The sequence below is a fragment of the Lissotriton helveticus genome, chromosome 3_1, assembly GCF_964261635.1.
Source record: "Lissotriton helveticus chromosome 3_1, aLisHel1.1, whole genome shotgun sequence".
In the NCBI taxonomy this organism is placed as follows: domain Eukaryota; kingdom Metazoa; phylum Chordata; class Amphibia; order Caudata; family Salamandridae; genus Lissotriton; species Lissotriton helveticus.
The window spans coordinates 448,764,416-448,786,178 of record NC_136061.1 but is presented as its reverse complement, the minus strand read 5'-3'; the positions used below and the strand labels follow the sequence as shown (position 1 = coordinate 448,786,178).

At 48.8% G+C, this 21,763-nt stretch overlaps 1 protein-coding gene across 1 annotated transcript in view; it reads left to right on the top strand.

Moving 5' to 3' along the window:
- LOC144822599 (pleckstrin homology domain-containing family M member 3-like) overlaps positions 1–21,763 on the top strand; it is a 539,479-nt gene that overhangs the window by 177,804 nt on the left and 339,912 nt on the right. The window lies entirely within an intron of this gene.

The window sequence follows — 21,763 nt, the reverse complement described above, 5'->3', positions numbered from 1 at the left end:
ATTATCTCAGCACTAGGGTGCTGGACTTCAGACAAGTTATTACTAGGGTTTACCACTATTCCAAATTAATGTGACTAGAATTACAGTTATGGTTTTACCATTATCCTATTGTTGTTTGAGTTTTCAGAGTTTTTAAAAATATACATTTGTATTGTCAGCGCTTTACGTCAAGGTAATAGGTACGTTTTACTATGAAAATAACTGCTTTCATAGTTTTCCTTAAGGTGTGGCCATCAAACATTTTCCATCAGATTTTAAGAGACCTACAGGTGTATGAACTCTATTGAAACTCTGAACTGAGTTGCCAGAGATACAGGAGATCACAAATGTAAAATAAATGTTTGAGTGAATCTAAAGTTCAGTAATGGACGGTGTTACATATTTCATCTCCCACTATGATGTGAAGATAGATGCAATATGTTAAAGGTGTCTAATTTCGAGTCAATTAAATTCGTCTTTGCTGAACAATTCTTCATGCTCATATGTCAGGGATGAATATGCAGTGTTTTGGTTGATAGTACAGTATAGTTCTGTGTTCCTGAAATTTGGCGAATGAGGGATGAGAGTAGTAGTTCGAGGTTCCTTCTTCTTTACCAAGAAGGCTGTTGTCATCCACAGAGAAAGATGCCCCCCCTTTCTGCCCAGCACCTTAGCCTCCTCTGAACTGCCTCGTTAATTTCCCAGGCTTTCCCTGGAGCAGCCCCCTCTTGCTTCTTGAAATGAGAAAGACCTGGTAAATACACCTCTTTTCTGATGAAAAATGTATCTCTCACTGACAGGTTAGGGCAGCCTATGTAGTATATACCTCCCTGAAGCACACCCTATCATGCCCTTCCCTTTTTACCATAGGTCCTCTGTGGTTCTGTTCCTTCCTGTGCCTTCCCACCCACCCTACCCCCTCGTACCCCATTCTTGTCAGGGAGATTAGCTGGCATCATTCTTCCAGTACATCTTGTCCTCCCTGGATCGTAAAGGTATCAGATGTACAGGGTTATATCAGTGAGCCGACTCCCTCAATGACCTAATAAGACACCTGCCTCAACCACAGCAAGCTCTGGAAATCTCAAAAATGTATTGCTGAAGACCTATTTAAATGTACTTCCCTGTTTCATGAGATTCTGCATCTTGTGCCCTTTAAGATGAGCACTTTGTTACTGTACACCGTTGTGCATTGTTTCCAGATTTGGCAGGAGGGCCCTTTGCAATGTCTTAAACAGGCGACTGCATATGTTCTGCCTAGCAGAATGTATGGGTACTCATCTTCACTGAGGAGTTATTGCATTTCTGTCTTGATTTTTCATCTGTAGCTTCCAGTAACTTATTGGATGCTATTGCTTCTCCCACCCATCCTGGTGCAGCACTTTCTGGGAACCGTACTGTTTGAACTCTCTTCCCCCTGAGGGCCTATTGTTCAGGTTTTAGGGGCAAGTTTGGCTAGTATTTCCGAACAGATACTTTCTTCACCCGCAGTCAGCTGTATGCTTTATTCCCAAGACTTTTGAATTCCTACTGTCAAAATGAATTTTCTGCACTGGGCACAGGTATGACAAGTAGTTGTGCAAGACAATATGACAATAATGTAAAGAAAATTCTCAATCCCAATAGTGTGACGTGCAACGCCACTCTGAACTATTGAATTTTCAAGTGTACATGGTTCTTGACGGCCCCGAACAAAGGTTTATGATCTTGGGGTTCTATGTTATTGTAGCTAACTAATTTTATTTCAGTGAATGCCCTGATACAGATGATGGAGCGATTTTCCGGTGAAAATTCTGATTAATGGCTATTTCTAGAGATCAAATCAAATACATTTCAATAATGTGAAGCACATTAGGCTCCACAAGAAGACAGAGTGTGGTTATTGTTTTAAACCATAAAGGTTAATTAAAGGATTAACAAGTTTACAAATTCAAATCTTTAACATTTGTAGTTAATCGATAATCAGTACATGAATGCAAATCAATCATTATGACATTCAAATATAAACTAGAAGCAGATTAATAGAAAATAATTTCAAATATAAACAATTTAGTGAGGAAAGGCATCTGCCAATTAGTCAGGAAAAAAACGCATTCTCCCTAAGAGTCAGGAACAGAATCTGGCAGAGAATCTTCTGAAATCTCGTCTACATCGCGTTAGCTTAAATCACACAATTCTAGCACTTGATACACCTACTGTCGTGTCGAATGCCTGACCTCAGAGAGAGACAGGTCAGGCAAGGAGGAAAAGGAAGTGACGGACAGGAAGAGGAGGAGCATGTAGTTTGTAAGCCAGTAGCTTCCTGGCAGGGAACAAAGAAGGTTACCCCTAGCCGAGCTCTGTGTCCTGTGTCTGATTTGGGCGGGCTAAGGCGTGACAATGGCGACGAGGGTGGGATAAGCAGACCCCACACACAACGTCGCGCAGCCCAGCTGAGGAACGGCCCCAACGACAAGCCAGCAGCTCCAGAAGCGCCGCTCCGCAAGAAAGAGCGCGAAACGGACCGACGCCTGCATCACTACCCTGGCTCACAGACGGAGCGGAGTGAAGAGGAGCACACAAGAAAGTGCTCGCGCGACATTGCCTGGTCGCAGAAGACGCAGAGAGCCTGCTGAGCGGCGCTGCCACGGGATCGCGTGACAGAAGACGCGGAGAGCCCTGCAGAGCGGCGCTGAGGTGAGCGCGAGTGCTCCACCCCCTCCGAGGCCCGAGGACCACGAGGGTGAGTCCCGCAGCGTACGCGACCGCCAGACAAGCAAAAGCGTGGTCTGCACGCATGGCAGAGACTGCCGGGGCCAGAGAACACTGCGGCCATCTTTAAGTCAGGCGCCAGCCCCTAGCAAACCCACGCTTCCCCTACGGCGGCCATCTTAGAGTCAGGCGATGACCACGAACAAGCGGGAAACTTGCCACTAACCTCACCCATGAGCAAGAGAGGGGCAGTAACAAGTAAAAGACTGCAAATACCAAGCAAAAGTAAGACAAGCAAGTGAATAACTACAAGCCATTACAAAGAAATAAAAATATATAACACAGACACCATGTCTGATACCGACGCTCAAAGCACTTCCACAAATGGAGGCGCACCTACGCAACCCAGCACAACGATGGTGCCTCAAGCAGCGTCCATAGGAGCACCCTTCATGCGACAACCACAGCCGCTGGTGCTGACGCCTGGCAACACCATGGGGCCTGCCTGGAAAACCTGGAGTGAGGACTTCGAAGACTACATGGAAGGGTCCCTGGTACAAGACTCAAAGCGCAAACTGGTGGCACTACGAAATCTAGCAGGCCAAGAAATAGCACAAATAATCAAAGAAATGCCCGACGCTGCCACTGCCACTTATGACGAAGTGAAGGCGGCCCTTGATCGGCGATTCCTGCACAAGCACAATGTAGATTACGAACGCTGTGTGTTCAACCTAGCTTCTCAAGAGAAAGGAGAGTGCATGGGTGACTTCATTACACGCATCAAGAGGATGACACGTCACTGCGATTTCGAAAATTTCAAGACGGAAGACGCATTGCGGCTCCGCATCATCGACGGCTGCCGCTCGGAATCACTACGCAGACGCCTCCTAAAGAAATCGTACACACTAGAACAGATCGAAGAACTCACAAGGATTAACGACCAAGCAGAAGACCATGCCAAGAGAATAGAAACACACAAGCCTGACCACAAAGAACACAAAGAGCATGCCCTTCGGGTACAGACGCGCAAAAACATCCGCCCTGGGATGAGCGCGCATAGGACAAGCAAGCATCACCACAGCTCCCGGAAAGTGTCACCCCGACGGGAATCACGACATACAAAGCACACCAAACCTGCGCCTGCCTGTTATCGATGTGGTCAAGATTATCCCCACTCGGGACAATGTCCAGCCATCGGCCAACGATGTCACCGGTGCGGGAAGGACAACCACTTTGAGATTGCTTGCCAAGCCAGACAATCTACCCGGAGGTCTCCCACTCCACGATCTGACACCCGACATCATGCCCGAGCCGTGACGAGAAGAGAGAGCCACTCATCCGACTCATCAAGCTCCAGTACCCTCTCGACACACTCTCACCAACGGCGAAGCCGATCCACAAGTATGCCTCGCCCTCGTCAGCACTCCACGAGGTCACGACATGCTCACCGTGTTGAAAATAAGGGTGACACTACCAACCAGAATATAAGATCCTTAAGTATTGCCCGGCGGTGTCGCCTCTTGAACCCACAAAGAAGTTAAACTATTGAAGAGGCAGGCGCTGGAGACTGGAAGGCAGGAAACAAGGTTTTTATTCTCTCCGGAGGAGAACACAACGAAACGGACAGAAGGTATCGTTCTGAGGTGCTCTAACTGCATCCCTGAGGCCTGGCCTCTTATACACAAGTTTATCTCTTTATTGCATGTAACACATTCTCGTCGATACTTTGATGTACGGAAAGACATCCTCAGAATCCCCCTTCCCAGCCCGTTCCCACGCAAGGTTACAGTGGAAGTCCCTGCCCCGTTCACAACAGGTGATGATCATCGCGCAGCTGGATATTCCGCCGATTCACGGAGTGTGTGGGGTTCGATCGGATCTCGTAGGGCGGGGGGCTTTGATCAACCCGGGGATCCCTTGCTGGGGGGAAACTTTCTATCGTACGGGGAGGGGCAAGGATTGGTATCGGCAGAGCTGGGTGTCGGCCTGGGAACGGGGAAGACAAACGGGCACACGGGGAAAAGGGGTTTGCATCAAAGGGCCGGGGATCATAAATGGGAAGAAGGGAGGTGTTGCGCTGGGAACAGGACGAGGGCCTGGGGCAGAGCAGCGCCGAAGAGGGGTTTTATGATTCGCGGCAGGTGCAGGCAGGGGGGTTGTCAGCGAAGCTAGGAGGGAGAGAGAGGCGCGCTGGCTCTCGGCGAGAGCAGGGAAGCCATGGTGCCCAAAATGGCGGCTGTTTTACGCGCACAAAAGGTTTAAGGAGAGCAAGAGGGCGCCGATAATGTTGACGGTTTCAGCCCAACTTTCAACAGTCCCCCCTTTTCAACATATCTAGCCACCTTGCTTTACTCAATGTCAATTTTCATCAAATTCCTAACTTCGGTATCATACAATGCTCTCATATGTTCGCTTCCAATGTCCACAGTTTTGGGAAAAATACAACTCGCACATAAAGAACACATAGGTGGCAGACATTGAATTCCTAAGCATAGGCCACATATTACAACTACGGGAATCAGGATAATGGTGAGCAGTCTCCAGCCCCAGCTTTTGACGGTGTCCCAGAACCAACCACCAAGCGACCATTCTTCTTGCTCTTGGTGAACTTCCGAAGAGAGTCTGTGAAGATGTTCGATGGCTTTGTACACTGAGGGTGAGTTGTCCGGTATGTATGTACAACAGCTGGACCCAATAATGCGGCATGCTCCTCCACGGTCCGCCAGAACCACATCTAGAACGAGGCGGTTCTGAAGAGCCACCAAACGGACCGCTTGGAGCTCGGCAGTGTTGTTGGCAAAGATGCCCGCTGTGATGTTCATGGTTGTCTCGACTGCCTGAGTCAAATGTCGGATGGCACGGCTGTTTGCCATCGGGCCCCAGAGGGGGACGAGTCCTTTCATAGCATCGAGGAACTGCGCCCCTGTTGAGTCGGCTTGCTCAACGTCTTTGGCTCGTTTTTGCCTGTGGTGATTCGCTGGGGCCACATAAGTTGGAGGAAGGACGAAGGAGATGTAGCAAGTGCCCCCCCAGCCTTTGGGGAGCCAGGTGTAGGCCTTCGTGCCGCAGATGAAATACATGTTTGGGGATGACACAAAGGAAGGTGGATCCGTGGAATCCAGAGTGCTGGTAAAGCGGCAAGCGCTGCGACCCACCAGCTGTGTCCCAAGTCCTTCTACACACATGTGGCCTGTGACGTTGATGACCGACAGGGCCACAGTCAGAGTGGCAGCCGTTCGTTTCCGCAGATAGGAGAAGGTGGGTCTGGTTGGATTGTTGAACACCTGCATTTCGATTCGTTCTTTAGCCGGGATGTCCATTTGGATCGAGTCGCTGGGGGTCAGCGGGCAGAAGTGTGTCTTTGTCTGCTGGAGGTGGCATTGCCCGTATAGCTCTCTTGCAGGAGGATCAGCCAGGCAAGGCAGGAGCCGTGGACAGAGAAGGGTGAAGGGATGAATGGTATTGAATGTCCAGTGGCATGGGGTAGCAACCCACAGATCCAGCAGTTGGTGGTATTGGTGGCAAGATTGTGCTGGTGAAGTAGCTGCACGAAAGAGTTGTTCCAAAACTCCTTTCGCCTCTCTCTTAGTTGAGGAGAGAGCGAAATTAGATAATGTTCCTTCATGGTGGTAGGCTGAGCAGTGGTTAGGAATGTTTCGTGAGCAGGTGCGTGTTCTTCCATAATCCAGAGCGTAGTCATGAGGAGAAAACAGAGGAGGATTACGATGAAGAGTGCAATTGTCTTTGAGCTATGGAGTCTGTCTGTTCTCGGATTTCTGTAGTGGGTATTTCCTGCTGTCTCCGTCGGCTTCTTATTTGGCGCTTCCATCATCTTCTTATCTGGCGCTTCCATCATCTTCGTCTTCAAGGTGCTCGGTAGTGGGCAGGACCACAGACTTAGTTTTAGCTTCTCTCCAGGTAACCCTTGGTAGTTTGGGTCACCGTTCTGAGATCCTTTAACCTAGTCCGTGGCCTACTTAGCCGAAGCTCCCTCCTTTCGACGCAGGAAATACCCTTCTCGAGATGGCACAGTGGGGTCAGGATGTTTTGAAAGTTCAAGTGTCTCAGTATCAGGGTAGCAGTTCAACGATGGTCGGTCCTGGTTCAGGAGCTCTTCTTGGGTGTTGACGGTGTCTGTCGTGGCCAGGGCTGGAGAGACCTTTTTGCAGTGATGAGCGTGCAGCCAGTGTTTCTTCCCCTCCACTCGAAGTGCGGTCCGAGTGGTGATCAGCACTTGCCAGGGGCCCGTCCACCGGGGTTCCAAACTCTTTGATCGCTGAAAATTTCGGATCAGCACGAAGTCCCCCGGCTGGATGGCGTGACCCGGACCCCTGGAAGCATCGGGGATGGCCTGCTGCACCTGCTGATGAAGGACAGACAAAGTTTCAGTCAATTTGTACAGATAATCAGACATTAGGACGTCCGGAACGTCATGAATGGAAGTTGGTTTCGGGGCAGACCAGACGCTCATGGGTCGACCGAAGACAACTTCATAAGGGGTCAAGTGATGTCGGGTGGGGGTAGAGCGCATCGATAGCAATGCCAATGGGAGGGCGTCTGGCCATTTCAGGCCCGTCGTAGCCACTATTTTGGCCAGTTTAAGCTTTAGTGTGGCATTGTGTCGTTCGACAAGCCCAGCAGATTGAGGGTGGAAGACTGCGTGGAATTTCTGTTTAATACCCAGCCCATTTAGGATGAGCTGGATAACTTTGGCTACAAAGTGGGGGCCATTATCACTCCATAAAACACGACAGAGGCCATAACGGGGGAAAAACTCCTTTAACAGAACCTTTGCAGTGGCCATAGCGGTGTTGTCACGGGTTGGATATGCTTCCACCCACTTGCTAAATGCGCACACCACGACGAGTACATATTTCAGGCCTTGGCATCTGTCTAGCTGGATGTAGTCCATCTGCAGGACTTCAAATGGGTGGTTTGGGACCCCAAATCCCCCCCGGGGTACTACAGTTCCTTTCCCGGGGTTGTGTTGCAGGCATATTAAGCATTGTTGGACCAGGCGTTTGGCGGAATCTGGGATCTTGTCATTGTGCCAAACCCTGGAGACAAGTTCGATCATGGGGGCTGATCCTATGTGGGCAGGGGAGTGTGCCATGGTTAATATGGGAATCAAGTACGAATCAGGTAGCAACCATCTGTTCGTGTCTTTTGTCCGCCAGCAGCCTTCATCGTCTTTCAATCCCACCCGTGTCCATTCAGTCAATTCGTGTTGTGTGCTAGCCGTTTGTATGTCTCTAATTGTGTCCTTGGCGTCAGTCCAGTTTTCTGCTTGTGACCTGGTCACGTACATATGTGTTGTCGTTCTATTTTCAGCTGTCGTTCGGGCGGTGATGTCGGCTAGTGCATTTCCCTGTCCAATAATGTCTGTCACTTTCTTGTGTGCCTGGCATTTGATAACGGCAAGTTTGTTGGGGAGGAGGACAGCTTCGATTAAGGCGGAGACTAAATCCCCGTGCAAAATGGGTGTGCCGTGTGAGGTCAAGTATCCTCTCTCCCTCCAGAGGAGCCCAAAATGGTGAACCACCCCGAAGGCATACTGGCTGTCGGTGTAAATGTTCACTGTGGTTCCTGTTGCCAGGATGCAGGCTCGCGTCAAAGCAATCAGTTCCGCTGCCTGGGCAGATCGCTGGGTGATGCGGGCTGTTTCTACTACAGTTCGAGCCGTGGTGACTGCATAGGCAGCGGAAGTGGTACCATCGGAGAGTTTGATGCAAGAACCGTCCACCCACAACTCCCCGTCGGGGTCAGGGAAAGCTGTGTCTCTGAGATCGACCCTACTCCTGGTCTGTTCGTCCGTAAGAGTCACGCAGTCATGTACGGGGTGCACATTGGGATCGTTCTCTGGCAAGGGTAACAGAGTTGCTGGGTTCAGTGTGGTGCATCTTTTCAGGGTGATATGGGGGGCAAGCAAGGTCAGTTCGTATCCAGTCAGTCGTGCACTCGTCAGATGTTGCGTCTTGGTTTGGTTCAGGAGGGTGTCGACTGCATGGGGTACCAGTACCGTGAGGGAATTCGAGAGTACAATCCCCTCACTCTGTCGGATAGAGACTGCAGCAGCAGCTACAGCTCGAAGGCAGGCAGGCAAGGCTCTGGCGACAGGGTCAAGAGTGGCAGAGAAGTAAGCGCACGGTCGTTGCTTAGGGCCGATGGCCTGGGTCAGGACAGATAAAGCGCACCCCTCCCTTTCGTGAGTGTAAAGGGAGAAGGGCTTTTTGTAATCAGGGGTACCCAGGACAGGGGCTGAGCAAAGGGCATCTCGCAGTTCTGTGAAGGAAGTTTGACACTCAGGAGTCCAAGGGAGTGGGAAAGGGACGTCTTTGTTTAGCAGAGAAAGCAGTGGTTTTACAACGAGGCTGAAGTTTGGTAACCATTGCCGGCAGAAGGAGGTGAGGCCTAATAGGGAGCGAACCTGCTTCTGGGTCTTAGGGACAGGGGTATCTAGAATGGTTTGGATTCGATCAGGGGTGAGTTTTCTTCCATCTTTGGACAAAAGGTGGCCTAGGTAAGTGACCTGGGGTAGGCAGAATTGCAACTTCTTCTTGGAGACCTTGTGGCCATTTTCCGCAAGGAAGTGCAAGAGTTGAATGGTGGCGGTAACCGCTAGAGGGGTGGTGTCGGCTGCCAAAAGGATGTCATCGACATATTGTACCAACACCACTCCGTCGGGTAACTGGACTTGGTCTAGTTGTCTTTTGAGGGCCTGGCTGTAGATGCTAGGGCTTTCCGTGTAGCCTTGAGGCGCTCGGCAAAACCTATATGAGCGGGCTTTTAGGGTAAAGCCGAAGAGATATCGGCTGTCTGGGTGGATGGGGATGGAGAAGAATGCGTTCTTGAGGTCGATGACGGAAAAGGTGGTGGCAGTGGATGGAATCAAGGTCAGGATGGTGGTGATGTCTGAGACCACAGGGTACTGGGGTACCACCACTTTGTTGATCTCTCGGAGGTCGATGATGAAACGGTATGCTTTCTCATCTCCCTCTCCCTGCTTCTTGATAATGGGCAAGATAGGGCTGTTGCAAACGTTGCTAACCACTTCCTCTACCACTCCTGCGTCTATCAGTGACTGGATAATCATTACCAATGCCTTCTCGCCCTCTGACGATATCCGATATTGTGGGAGTTTTGGGAGTGTTGCGTCTGGTCGGACAGTAATGTGCACTGGGTCAATTAACATACGCCCTACGTCCGAATCCGCTTTGGCCCACAGATACGGAGGTAGAGTGTCAAGCAGGGACGCGTCAACGTCGGTGATGGAAAACATGTGTCGGGGGGAGCAATGTCTAAGCAGAACGGGGTTGTCGTAAAGAAACACTCGAACTCCATCTTGAGAACACCTGATCGTCGCTCGGAAGTGTTTCAGTAAGTCAAGTCCCATAATGGCGTCAGGGCTATTGGAGGAAAGCAAGAACGTGGTGTCGGTGGTGTTGTTTTCTACGTCAAAGAGAATCGGGGCAGACAAAGGGTTGGTGGAGGGCGTTCCATCGAAACCTGTCGATGTTATGAGTGAGCCAGACAAGGGTGCCCTTGGAATCAGTCGTTTAGATAACGCACTACGTGTTGCGCCAGTGTCTACCAGAAATGGAGACTTGGTACCCAGGACCTTAGCAGTGACATAAGGGCCCTGCTGGTCAACATAGAGCTCGACTGGATCCCTCCCTCGCCCTTGGCTGTCCTATGCGAAGGTGTGAGTGTCGTCATAGTCAGATTGTTGATATTGGTTCTGCCTGGGTCGATCGAACGTATTTGGTCTGCTTGATCTGTCATTAGTCGCGTCATTTGGGGGCCCTCGTTGTTGTCCCTTAGGTCTCGGTCCGTTTGCTACATCCCTGGGGTCTTTGTTTCTGATCATTTCCAGAAGAACTGGGCACTGGGATTTCCAATGGCCAGTCCCTTTGCAGAAAGCGCACTGGTCTTCTCTAAGGTCTGTGCGTCCACTGTAGGAAGTCAGAGTGCGGTCCTGGGGAAATGTAGTCCTAGGGACGTTTGTCTGGTAGTTTCCCCGGTATTGGTCTCGTCCTATAGTCACCCCTTGCAGTTTGGCAATCATCACCCTCTCTTTTAAGTCCTTCTTCTTTTTCTCTGTCGCCCTATCGTTTTCATTTTTCTGATGCCCATAATATTGGGCCATTTGGAGAATCGCTGTAGGTTTGGAGGCTGCCCAACTACTCTCGCTGGCCTGTAGTTTCTGGGAGATTTCCGATGATAGGCCCTTAACATAATTCTGGACAAACAGATGGTGTCCGGTTGCAGTGGTCATGTCCTGGCCGCTGTAATCGGAGAACACCGTTTCAAACCGGGAGAAGTATTCCGATACATCCTCCTGTGGTTTTTGGCGACAGGCTGTTACTATCGACCAGTCCACTTTCTTTTCTGGGATTAGGGTTTTTAATTTCTCTACGATTTTATCTGGGAGGTCTAGAATGGATTTCAACGGCTTTTGTCCTGGTCCCCGTTGTTTGTCCAGGTCATCGAGTTGTGACCAGGTATGTCCAAACAGCTCAAGGTGGTCGACTTTCCGGATTTGCTTCCACACATCAGCTGGTAGACATAACCCGAAGAACAAGTCGATGTCAGCCAGGGTCATAATCGTTGAGCCCAGGGCTGTACCCAATTCAGTATAGAAGGCAGTGGGGTTTTTACGTAGGTCGGGTAGAGATTTCCGGAATGTCAGTATCTCTTGCCGGTCCCATGGCTGGTAGACCCAGTTGTACACTACCCTTCCCTTCGCATCTTGGTTGTTTGCATCATCGTGAGTCCCTGTACCCCGAGGAGGAACCCAGTAAGGGGCAGCCTCACGTATCGGCATCATGGTGTTAGATTGCTCGGTTGGTGGTTCGGTCACTACGGAGGCTGCGGATTTAGCTCCCGGCTTTCGTTCAGTGAGGTGGCGGAAAACCTCAAGCGTACGCGTAAGGAGGTCCGACACATCACACTCGCCCTCATCCCCGATATCGACCTTCCGGTACAGAGTCCTTAGGCTCTCGGGACCTTTGTCTCGATATCGGTCCTCGTATGCATTCAAGACATGATAACACAGTCGTACGGTAAAATGTCGTCTGTGACTCCCTGTATACGAGCTGAACATATCTGTGATGTACTCTTCATCATCCTTTCTTTCTACCAGTGTCCTTGCTATTTTGTCGATCCCCGCTCGCTCATCTTTGTCTAGTCTGTTTGTTCTTGCAGGGCCAGCCCCTCGAGTCTCATGGTCGTCTAACGTTGTTGTTGATGCGGGTTTTAATACAAGGGGTTCGGCTGGCACAGAGGCCATTGGGGCCGACGCTGTGGCGGTACCTTCGTTTGTACCTGGGGGTGGCGCGTGCTGCGCCAAGGGTTGAGAAGGGGCATATGGAGGGGGCATGTAGATGATAGGAGGACCTAACAGCAGGTCCTCATTGGCTCGTTGTTTCGAGGGTAAATCAGGGTAGAGCATGGAGGGGGTTCTAACCGGACACTGGCTTGGCGTTTCCATTTCTAGTTTCTGTTTAGCTTTCTCTCTTTCCTTTATCTCTTTTTCTAGTTTCTGAGCAGCTAGGTGGGCTGCTTTTCGCAGCTCTTTTTCCAACCTACTCTCAGTTTTCTTTTTACGTTGTTCAGTTTCTTTTCGCCACATGCCGAAGCTGTCAAGCATAGTAGGTGTTGTCTTGTTTTTACCCAGGGCAGTTTCTAGCGTTTTTATTTTATCATCATCGAAGGATCCTATCAGGGGCCATTGACTTTCTTGACCCTTTTTTGTATATTTATGCCATAGTTTACTATAGGCTATAGCGGTCAATCCATGCTTCATGAACATGTCCTTATTAGGGGTGCCTTCCAGTGGGGCTGGATGGTCCATCTCTAATAGGCGGTCCGGGCTAAACAGGCTACTAATCAGTGGGGAGAAGACAGACATGACGGCTCGTAACGAGGGACTAAAAAGTCAGCACTGCCTATCTTATCACTAGGTGCAAAGACTGGACAGAATATTTCTATTCTACGTTGTTTGCAGGCAGTGAATACCTCATGGATCAAAATAACAAAAGACCAATAAATAACAATGGGGAGAATGAGTAGGTCCGCAAAGATCTGCGTTACCTACCCTTTTCACTGTCTGCAAAAAGGGTGGTCTCTTCCCTGTTTGCAGACAGGGAATCTCCAGGAAACAATAGTTTTGCGAACAACAGTTCAGTTTCAAGTGATTATTGAGTGGGGGAGAAAAAATAAGCACGGCTGCTGCCCTACCTATCCTCCACTGCTTGCAAAAGAGAGAGCCCGTTGTTTCTCCGTTTGCAGACAGTGAATCTCCAAATAAATAAAAGAGAGCAATACTAGTATTTTTAAACAAACAAGCAATCAAGCAATCATTTCGCAACTTGTCGTGATTACACGACCTTACCCGGACCGCATGGACAGTTTCTTGTCTTCCGAATCCAGCGCCCGATCGTCCTCTCTTCTCCGTTATCCTCGCGGCACTCCTGATGGTTCCCAGTCAGGACCGTAGATCACTCGAGAGAGGTCTGTTCGGAACCAGTGAAGTTCGGATGATCGGCTGTCAGACGAGGGTCTATCGGACAGACGCGTTCCCGATCGTTGCAGTCGTTCACTTTGTCGTCAGGACCTCTCCCACTGGATCCATGGGTCGCTGATGGGCCCCACGCTTGGGTCGCCAATTGTTGAAAATAAGGGTGACACTACCAACCAGAATATAAGATCCTTAAGTATTGCCCGGCGGTGTCGCCTCTTGAACCCACAAAGAAGTTAAACTATTGAAGAGGCAGGCGCTGGAGACTGGAAGGCAGGAAACAAGGTTTTTATTCTCTCCGGAGGAGAACACAACGAAACGGACAGAAGGTATCGTTCTGAGGTGCTCTAACTGCATCCCTGAGGCCTGGCCTCTTATACACAAGTTTATCTCTTTATTGCATGTAACACATTCTCGTCGATACTTTGATGTACGGAAAGACATCCTCAGAATCCCCCTTCCCAGCCCGTTCCCACGCAAGGTTACAGTGGAAGTCCCTGCCCCGTTCACAACAGGTGATGATCATCGCGCAGCTGGATATTCCGCCGATTCACGGAGTGTGTGGGGTTCGATCGGATCTCGTAGGGCGGGGGGCTTTGATCATCCCGGGGATCCCTTGCTGGGGGGAAACTTTCTATCGTACGGGGAGGGGCAAGGATTGGTATCGGCAGAGCTGGGTGTCGGCCTGGGAACGGGGAAGACAAACGGGCACACGGGGAAAAGGGGTTTGCATCAAAGGGCCGGGGATCATAAATGGGAAGAAGGGAGGTGTTGCGCTGGGAACAGGACGAGGGCCTGGGGCAGAGCAGCGCCGAAGAGGGGTTTTATGATTCGCGGCAGGTGCAGGCAGGGGGGTTGTCAGCGAAGCTAGGAGGGAGAGAGAGGCACGCTGGCTCTCGGCGAGAGCAGGGAAGCCATGGTGCCCAAAATGGCGGCTGTTTTACGCGCACAAAAGGTTTAAGGAGAGCAAGAGGGCGCCGATAATGTTGACGGTTTCAGCCCAACTTTCAACAACCGCTCCTCGTCCAACAGCTCGTCGTCACTCACCACACTGTCACAAGATAGTGATGAGTACGTCTGTAGGGTGTTTGATTCGTCAACAATGCTACAGGACAGTGATGAATATATCTGCATGGTGGCTGACCCGGACCGCCTAAAACGATATCCAAAGCTAGACATTCTGATAGGAGATCACCCAGCAATGTTCGTCCTGGACTCAGGCGCCTCGTTGAACTATATTTGTGCGCTAGAGTATCAGAAAATGAAGGCCCGGCCCAAACTAGAGCCAGCGGCGGTTCGCATCTTCACGTGAATGTGCCGGAAACCACTGCCATGCCTCGGTCGGTTTCATACCACACTGACTTTCAAAAACAGGAAAATTCCAGCATATGTCCACGTCGTGGAAGGACCCGACTTCGCCGACTGCCTGCTCAGTCTGCCAACAGCGGAACGACTGAAGCTGGTAGAGCTGTTGTACATGACTGAAGATGCCCCTGACATCGTGGCAAAATTTCCGAAACTCTTCAAAGGCTTGGGCAAGCTGAATCATTTCAAAGTAAAGCTCCACATCAACGAAAACATCACACCTGTTGCCCAACACCACAGGAAAGTGCCCTTCCACCTGCAACAAGCCGTTGATGATGAGTTACAAGACCTCTTGCAATCGGACATCATAGAACGCACGTCCGGACCCACCCCATGGGTATCCCCGGTCGTGGTAGTCCCAAAGAAAGGGCAAGACAACAAAGTCCGGCTATGCGTGGACATGAGAGCGCCCAACACCGCCATTGAGCGTGAACGCCACCCAGGGCCACACATCAGTGATATGATCACGAAATTGAATGGTGCCACAATGTTCTCAAAACTCGACCTGAACAAAGGATACCACCAATTAGAGCTCCACGAACAGTCGCGATATATCACAACATTTACCACGCATCAAGGCCTATTCCGCTACAAGCGTTTAAATTTCGGCATTTCATCAGCCGCCGAAATCTTCCAGGAAACAATCCGAAAGATCATCCATGGGATCCCGAACTCCTTCAACTACAGCGACGACCTGCTGGTCTTCGACAAGGATCAAGTTGAGCACGACACTGCGCTGGACAGAGTGTGCCATGCATTACTGAAGGCAAATCTGACGCTGAATGCCGATAAATGCGAGTTCCACAAAAACACCCTCAAATTCTATGGACACACTTTCTCAAGTGAAGGAATGACGCCAGACCCCGACAAGGTGGCCGCGCTTGCTGACACTCCGACACCCAGGGATGTGAGTGACCTCCGCTCCTTCCTGGGAATGGCGAGCTACTGCGCGCGGTACATTCGGGACTACGCCACCATCAGTTACCCGCTTCGAGAACTGACACGTCAAGGGCAACCTTTCGAGTGGTCACGTGCGTGCGCCAAAGCCTTCACGGAAATCAAACAAGCGGTTGGTTCTGCCATCAACCTAGCGTACTTTGACACGAATAAAAGGACAGAGATCACCGTCGACGCCAGTCCGGTGGGCCTGGGTGCCATTCTAGCCCAATATCGTGAACACTCCGACCAGCGACACATCATTGCATACGCTAGTCGCAGCCTCATGGACACGGAAAAAGCATACTCCCAGCCGGAGAAGGAAAGCTTAGCCGTAGTATGGGCGTGTGAACACTTCCACTTATTCGTGTATGGAAAACACTTTACCATTGTTACGGATCATCAGGCCCTACTCACCATATTTGGCAATCCCAACGCCAAGATGCCACCTCGCATCGAACGCTGGGGTCTGAGACTCCAAGACTACGTGTACACGATTGTCCACAAACCAGGCAAGGCTGAAAACCCAGCAGACTATATGTCCCGACACCCCCTGCCGAGTGTCGCGAATGCCGAATCTCTAGCAGACGACTACATTCATTTCGTCATTGATGCTGCGTGCCCTCCTGCAGTCCCCTTGGAAACCATCCAGAATGCATCTACTTCAGACCCACTGATTCAAACCGTCATGACCCACGTGCGCAACAACTCCTGGCGACATGCCATGAACACCACTCCTGGTTCAGATCCACCCCTGCACGACCTCACGGCATTTCACCATGTTCATGAGGAACTGTCCATCAGTGACAACGGCCTTCTCTTGAGAGGGGGGAGGATTGTGATTCCCCACAAACTACGCCAAGGCATTGTCAACCTAGCCCACGAAGGCCACAGAGGCATGAACGCTACAAAGAAGACCCTGAGAGAACGAGTCTGGTTCCCCTCCCTCGACTCCATGGTAGAGACAACCCTAAAAGACTGCATGACGTGTCAACTAGTGAGTCGCGAAGAACCCCCAGCACCACTTCAAATGTCCGAACTGCCAGACGGAGTGTGGAAACAAGTCACAGTTGATTTCTTTGGACCACTACAATCTGGACAATACATCATGGTTGTCATGGACGAATATTCAAGATTTCCTTTTGCACACATGATAGCATCCACCAGAGCAACAGCCGTCATTCCTGTATTGGATGACATCTTCGCAGCGTGGGGCGTCCCCTCAAGAGTCAAGTCCGACAACGGACCCCCGTTCAATGGTCATGAGTTCGCGGAATTCGCGAAACACCTTGACTTTAAACATCACAAAATAACACCACTGTGGCCACAAGCCAATGGCATGGTGGAAAGATTCATGGGAACATTAAAGAAAGCCATCCAACAAGCGGAGGTGACACGCCGAGATGTCCAGCAAACCTTGAACGAGGTACTGAGGGCTTACCGGACCACTCCCCACAACACCACGAATCAGTGCCCGGCCACAATAATGCTGGGGAGAACACCCAGAACGAGAGTACCCATGATAAGCACGACGCCTCAATCACGGACTGTCACCGTTGACCACGAAACATTAGTCGACATTGACAGAAAGAACACGCCAAAGAGACCGACATCCGTGAAGGAGACTGGGTCATAGTAAGAGGAGACCGGCGAACGAAAGCAGACAGCCGATACCTGAATCTTCCCCTACAGGTCCACAAGAGGAAAGGAACCATGATTACAGCCAAAGCTGATCATAAGCAAATAACGAGAAATATATCTCACTTCAAAAGACACAATCCTGTGAACAGGCAAGAAACATCCTCAGGTCAAACTTCAAGTGACCCCGCCAGTCAAAGTGACAGCAACGATGTCCACCACCATCAATCTCCAAGAATGATCAGTGGTCCTGATCGACGCAGTCACACGCCAGCACGAGAAGCTCGCCCCAGACGCCAGGTGAGGAAACCACGGCGACTCGTTGAAGAAATGTAGCACCACTTCTTTGTACAAAAGGGGGAGATGTCGTGTCGAATGCCTGACCTCAGAGAGAGACAGGTCAGGCAAGGAGGAAAAGGAAGTGACGGACAGGAAGAGGAGGAGCATGTAGTTTGTAAGCCAGTAGCTTCCTGGCAGGGAATAAAGAAGGTTACCCCTAGCCGAGCTCTGTGTCCTGTGTCTGATTTGGGCAGGCTAAGGCGTGACACCTACTCATGGTTCCCATATCCAATCTGCTTAAGGCGCAAGCAGATAACTAAGCTAATTATTTTCTCAATCTACTACACTTATAATGCTTCTCTAAATGTCTTTCAAGCTGACAGTTATCTGCAACATAATGAGATTCATTGTGCCAAGTTGTACTCTACAGATGCACACTAGCAACTAATTAGGACATTCTGCAGTTACTGTTCAAAAGAAGGACATTTCACATGAGGACAAGACTAAGGCCACGTTCAGGTTGTAAATGCAGAGTAGGCTGCTCCTGAAATACTGACAGACATGTGAAGCAAGATGGCAACCAGACGTCAGCAATTTTAAAATACAGGCCCAATTAGCTATAGTCAATCTCACTGTGAATAACACACAGTAAATATGTTTCCATCTGAACATGTTACTGTGATATGAATATAAAACACTTAATCATGAAAAAAATCGCCTTCGGATGATCAAGATGTGAATAGGACTCAAGAAGGTCCACCTATTCGGCCCTACTAGTAGCTTTAAGACCCGGTCTTTGGCATAAGAGATGACTGCAGGGGTGGGCCCGTCAACTTTATTTTGTGAGTCGTTGAAGAGCAGTGGGCCATTCTGCAATTCTGATTCGCGTCTCAGTCGCTTTTGGCTTCTGGGTGTCATTTCCATGAATACTCAATTCATTAGAAGAGAAAATTCCTTCCTGTTTGTATGAGAGATTTGGGGTTGGAGAGGGATCAGGAATGGGGTTGGGGTTTGAGTCACACGAAGCAGACTGCACAGAATAAACCCTCAACCTGGCGGATCCCAAAAAGCATTGTTCACCACAGGAGGTTTTGGTTGTTTTGATTCATAAGCTGCTGTTTAACCTAATGGGATGGCAGTCGGTAATTACGTTTTGCAGCCATTCAAAGCCTCTCTGTGTTTTTTTGTCCTGCGAGGAGGGGTTAACTTGGAAACGGGAACTGGAGGGAGGCGAAGTTTTGCTGTGAATTTTTCAGCCATTTAGTGCAAATTCCTATAATTATCGTCATTGTGTCTTGTCTGAATGCCACATAATACAGCAGAAGCCATTCCTAATTGAGACCGTACAGGAGGTACAAATCCCCTCTTTGTTTGGCATGACAAATAAGTGCCAGAAAGTGGCAGGGACCGAGTGGGAATCAAAGCTGAAAAACTCCTAAATAGAACTTAAGTCTGCAGCAAAAAACTCTCTCTTGTCCTCTGGAGTGGAGGGAAAAAAGTAATGTTCAATCAAAAAATTGAGGGTTTTTTTGTTATAAATTCCCTTGACATGACAGCACCTCGGGGCTGCTTTATTTATTTAGTAAAAGTGATTAAATTGCAATAGAAATGGGCAGCCATTGTCCCCCCTGCTCTTCCTACCCCCTGGAGCCGTGCTGCGCTGGCTAATTGACGGACAATGAATCAATCACTGCTAAAGCAGTATGTCGGTTGCATCTGGGGAAGGGTTTTTTTCTTTTTTTTATAGGATTCATTTGCTGGTTGTTTTGGCTTGCTCTTCACTCTTTGGTAAAGAGATTTAGCTGGATTTTGGCAAAAAAGAATATTAGTAGTAGTCTGAAAAACCGGGAATATAAATTAGGCATTGTAATTTGTAATGTTGTGTACTTTTTTATTTGTACCACTGTGCAGGTCTCGGGTGCATGTCAGAAGGATCTGTTTTCTGCAAAAAGTTTATCGGTACATAACCATCCCGTGGTCTTGCTGTCTGAATGCACAAGTCGTATGCAACATTTGTGGCCAGATTTTCTATAGAGCGGTATACTGAAAAAGAGCAGAACTAGATTTTCTATGGGTAGAAGTGCGCCTCAAAGTCTTATAAGTCTTATTATTTTCCTGGTGGGAAAATATGCACTTCCAGAAATGCCAGCTTGCTTACATTTGTGTCACCATTAACGGTGCTCCTTGTGAAGTATGGATGCAGTATTTTGCAAAATGACAAAACTGTTTTTTAATATTTTATTGTTTTTTAAAGCTGGCAAAAAGTGTGTCATCCGTGATTTGTTTTGATTTTAATACATTAACAGAGCACAACCTTTGCTCACAGCATGTGTTGGTGCTGCTCTAAATATCACCTGTAAACATATTGAAGTAGTGAATGGCTTCATTTTGAGATGATTAGGAAGAAAAATAAATCATCTTGAGTTCGAAGAGATAAAGGCATGTTATACCACTGCTTAGTAGCAAGGCAAGGGGAAGCTCTCCCTCTACAGAAGCAAAATGGAAGAAAGGTAAGGAGAGACACGAGTGATAACCACATGGAGGAGACGTACAGTTTTAAACTGTATTGGAGTAACGTGGTTGGTGTAAACTCATGTACTCTTCATCTGAATGTTGCATCCCCTTTCTCCTGCACAGTGACATTATTCCAGTAGGAGCAGGAGAGGAGACTTGCGGTGGGAAGGCAGAGTGAGCAGACCCAAGGAAAGATCAAATGTTTCACTGTGCACTCTGCCGCAACTGCACGGTATGCAAAGCCTGTGCACTTCTGAGTTCTGACACCTACTATTAGAATGGCAAACGTACTAGCCCTTTCATATCTTTGACCTCTGCAAAATGTAAACTATAATAAAAGAAGACTCTTTCACTAAGAAGTTTCTCTTTAATACAAGGACTCATCACAACACTGGAGACCAAGGTGGTCTGTACTCCATGTGTGCTGTATTTACTGCCTCAATTTTCTCTACTTCGTCAGTCTGGACAATGTCATTGTCACCCTCAGAAGAGAAATTATCATAAAGGTGAACCATAAACCTCCAACGTAGTGCCTCTGCAGATGTGTACACCCGTAGCCTTGGTCCATGCTCCAGTCTCTGACTCATCATTTCCGGGACTGCCGGCTGCCACCGTTCAGCCTAAATGGTACTAACAACCTACAGCCCAGGTGATGTAGCTGAACCACAGACTTTGTCAAATGTATACTGGTGCACTGGGCATTGAAAATGAAAGGCACCTTATTTACCTATGGTGCATTGCAAAGGCGCAGACACCCGTGATGAGATCTTTCACTTTGGCAAGGATGAGAGCATCATAAGATGGTTTGGAGCACAATGTGATATATTTCCTTCCAAAGAAAAACTTGGACTACGATCACTAGCAATTCCACTCAACTTTGCGAAAACCTCGTCAAACAATTTCCTCTTATGTTAAAAATGCTGAAAGGACGCGTTCACCACTGTCGTTATGATAATTACTGTTGTGAAGAGGCGTTTCACTGGCAGATAGTTGTGGGCTGCAAATCTGATGCTTTCTCCCAGAAGCTAGTACAAAAAACAAGGAAACTGGAGAACATTCTTGCCACGGCAGGACATTTTGCAGAATCAAATACCAAGCACAAGTCAAGAGTTGATACAAGTTCACCCATTTAATAGAGGAATCAATCAACCATATTAAGGGCATATTCCTAGCATAGCAAAAACTTTAACACACATGCCCTTGCTGAGTTTTCTATCTACTGCAATGCGGCATGTGCCCAGTTTCACAAGAAAAATGCCATAGCTATGGTAAATTAGACCATTTCATAGTGTGTGTCTACAGAAGCGAAAGCATACGAAGACCTTCAATCAACAATTCTCCTGCTATGAAGACTATATCATCGCCTTACTGAAAATAAAAGCACACAACTCGCCCCAACACCAAGCCAGAGAGGCCACGATTCACCACAGATCATTGTCTGGGTTGACATTGTCAGATGCGTGACAAAAATGCAAAAGATTCCATCACCAAGGAAGCATTCAGTTTGAAGACAATACTGGTCTATCCGAACTAGTGCGCAACATTGATGTGGAAGGATCACTGGTCCCTTTCTTAGAAGAAAAGGGCTAACATCAATGTGATGCTGACATTGCCTTCTCCAAGTTACCCCTCAAGCCTGACATTCTGCTGACGGATGTTTGTTTGCACTTCTGGCTACAAATATCCTCACAAGTGTCTCTGTATCTTTCACCCTCAATTTACAAAGGTCTGTCATGCTATTGTTATGGACATGTAGGTACTGAATGTCTTTTGGGCTTTAAGAAGGCCATCAAACCGGGCCTCAATGAGGTGTCAGGCAGAGGTCAAATTGATATGGATATT